Below are 3,598 nucleotides of genomic sequence, written 5' to 3' on the forward strand. Positions count from 1 at the left end.
GGTGGTGGTGTCTTCTTGCCCTTGCAAAGGCCAAGATGCTTAAGAGAAGAGCTCTGTGGAGGCCACTAGGCCTGAGAGAGGAGCAGCGGTCACTTACGTGGCCTTGCAAAACTGAGAGCAACCATACGCCAGAGCAGTTCCCTTTTCATTCTAAAGGCTCAGCTTAGCCCAGGCAGGGCAGGGGGTGGATAAACTGGTGGTGGTGACTTTGCTCATTGGATAGAAGCTTTTATTATTATTTTTTAAATATTTTTATTGATTTCAGAGGGAGAGAGATAGAAACATCAATGATGAGAGAGAATCATGGATCGGCTGCCTCCTGCATGCCCCCCATTGGGGACCGAACCCACAATCTGGGCATCTGCCCTGACCAGGAATCCAACAGTGACTTTCTGGTTCATAGGTCGACGCTCAACCACTGAGCCACACCCTGCTGAGCAGATAGAAGCTTTTAAAGTTCCAACAGAGATGGGGTTATTCAGGGCAGCATTTCTAGACCCAGTTCCTGCTAAATAAATGACCCTTAAGGAGTTGGTAGCTGAGCTGTGGGTTTGGGTTTCTCCTGGTAATGAATGCCCACTTCAAAGGTGACCCATGTACTCTAGGATCTGTCAGTTTCTAGCGGTTCCAACATAGAGGAAGCAGCAGAGCTGGCAAGGGCTGGAAGTAAAGGAGGCTTCAACAGCATCAAGTGAGGGACCAACAGCAGCCCAAACTTGTTTGACCTTGAAAGGAAGAGGGTTTCTGGCCAGGACACGTCAGCTTTGGTTTTCCTGTCTAGCTGGCAGGAAATATTGCTGTACCTAGACCAGGAGAGTGAAGTCAAATCAGTTCTTTGCTTTGTCACTTTTCAGAATGGTAGTGCTGGACCCCTGTCAGTGGGATTTCAGATCCACAGTATCTCTTTTTGGTTAATGGGAGTTACAGGTGGGTCATGATTCTACAAGAGGCAGATCGTAACATGATCAAACTCCCTCCCCCCAACCATGATTGCAATAGGGGAAGCAAGGATGTTGGGAGCACAATCCCACTTATTAAAGGCACTCCATTTCAAGACAAATGAAACAGGAATAAGACAAATTGGAATGAGAAGTCAGATGATTTCTTAATCCCTCCAAGTTAGCATGCTTTCCTCCTCTTTTTCATTGCTTTTTACTATATCTCTTTGCATGTCTGGCCGTAATTATAAACTCCACATCTCACACAGCTGGCTTGGTCAGTGTAGGCATTAGAACCGACTGCAGGTTCTAAGCCGGGGATGAGATGCAAGGAGTGTGAAGCTGGGCGCCCGGTAGTCAGGGAGCCAGCACAGGGATAGGCAATGTCCCTGAGAGCAAGCTCCTGGCTCCAGCATATTGGCTGGACAAGGAGTTACATTTTAGGCTTCTCAAAATTTCAAAAAACCTGTTGGAAGAAGAGCCACAACGGGTAGCTGACTCACCTGGGAAATCGGAAGCCTTGACTAACTTGCTGAGCAGACTGGCAAGTGGTGGGGAAAAGTGGTACCACTGGGAGCAGCTGCCTGGAAAGAAACAAGGTAAGAAACCCGAGCTAGAGATTGTGCTTTCTAAAGGGGACTAGTGACAGTCACAGCCGTGCTCCTGGTGTGTGTGTCCGGGGAACCAGTGTCTGCCCACCAGGACAGCGACGTCTGATCGTCGTTTACTCTCTGACAGCAGTGTTCTTCTCTGGTTTGTTCTCGCTATTGCGCTCTGGACAGTCCCATGCAATGCCAGAGAACCTGGTGATTCCCTGGTAACCGCAGCAGGTGGCGTCACTGAGGGTCCTGTTTAAAGCCCTGTCTTTCTTAGGGTGAACTTAATGTTTTCCTATTTTTACAATTAATTGCCCCAAGTAAAAGGGTATTTTAAATGGCTCAGCTTTTAAAAAGAAAAGCAAAAAAAAAGCAAAAGAGAGAACTCATGGACATGGACAACAGTGTCATGTTAGTGCCGTGATGGCGAACCTATGACACGCGTGTCAGGTGACACGCGAACTCATTTTTTTGGTTGATTTTTCTTTGTTAAAGGGCATTTAAATATATAAAATAAATATCAAAAATATAAATCTTTGTTTTACTATGGTTGCAAATATCAAAAAATTTCTGTATGTGACACGGCACCAGAGTTAAGTTAGGGTTTTCCAAAATGCTGACACGCCGAGCTCAAAAGGTTTGCCATCACTGTATTAGTGAGTCGGGGAGGGGTGGGTGGTGGAGTAAGAGGACATAGAGGGGATAAATGGTGGTGGAAAAAATAAAATAAATGGCCTAGCTTTTTAAATTCTTGACATGCTTATCCCATATGTAGAGGAGCTACAACTTCTGCAAAGAATTCCCTCAGCTCACAGAGCTGTCCTGGCTGGAAAGGTTTAAAGCACAACACTGAATAGATGCTAGAATAGTGTTTGGTGATGGCCTGAAGTCAGACTGCCTGAGTTCAAAATCCCAGCTCTGTCCATGGTGGGGGAATCTCAGGCAGGTCACTTCTCTCAGCCTTGGTGTCCTCGTCGGTAAAATGAGGATAACAATAGTACTAACCTCGTAAAGTGGTTGTGAAATATGCTTATCATGTGCTTGACCTTGGGACCAAGTGAGCACTCAGGTAGGCGCCAGCTGTCGTTACCGACACACAGCGTGTGACCAGGGCTGAATCTGCAGGATGGAAAAATCCAGCTCCCGCAGCCCTCTCTGCAGAGTGGGAGGGTGGGCTTCCTGGTGTCTCGCAAATGCTTCCCGACCCTCAGACGTGCCCTGTTCTTACAAGGCAGAGAGAATAGAGAGACAGCAAGGGAACCCCACGCCTGGACTGATGCACTCTTCAAAACCGAAGAGGCCCCATGGCTGCCTGGGTCAGATCTGGTGTCAGCCCAAGCGAGGTTGTGCCATCCCCTCCTGCCGCCATTCAGTGGTGTCTCTGAACTTGTGCTATTGGACAGTCTGCCCAGGAAGAATCACTCAGAAGCCCCATGGTGTTGATACTCAAGTGGGGCCCTGGGCCATGCCCAGGGGTGCTTGTTGAAAGGAGTCCTAGGCCCCCGCTCCCCTGACCTAAAGCATACTGTGGCCCACCACCCAGGCTGAGGTGAAGAAGCTGTGGCTCCCAACAGTAAAATAGCCCAGGGAACAAAAGGAAGCTGTTGGGGAAAGTGAGGTATGGAAGACTGAATTAGCAAAGTGTGGCTGAGGCCAGGCTCTCTAAGGCTGCACTTGGACAAAGGTGAGGGATGGGAGGGGGCTTGGGAAAATAGTCCATTTGATGGTGTTTGACAGTGTTTCCTTCCCCCAGGTGGCTCGAACACTCAACTGGCCAACAGCCGCCCAGCCTGCTTTTGAAGCCCACTGCTCCCAGGAGAGGGTGACATCATGGGGCAACACCCGTTTTTATGCCATGCACTGGCTGTTCTCCGGTCACCAGGCAGGTTTATAAGCCAGCCAGAGCAAGGCTTTCTCTCAAGCTCTTTCCCAGGCTCCATCCTGGACAGTCTCCGAGAATGTGAAACCATAGCCTTTTTTTTGTTCAAATCTGTTTCTCTGGCCTGTGGAGGAAACCCAGGTAGGGAATCGTTTCCCAGCCTCCACTCTGGAGGCGCAGTGGGA

Source organism: Myotis nattereri (assembly GCF_964212035.1).
Source record: "Myotis nattereri genome assembly, chromosome: 1".
NCBI classification, from domain to species: domain Eukaryota; kingdom Metazoa; phylum Chordata; class Mammalia; order Chiroptera; family Vespertilionidae; genus Myotis; species Myotis nattereri.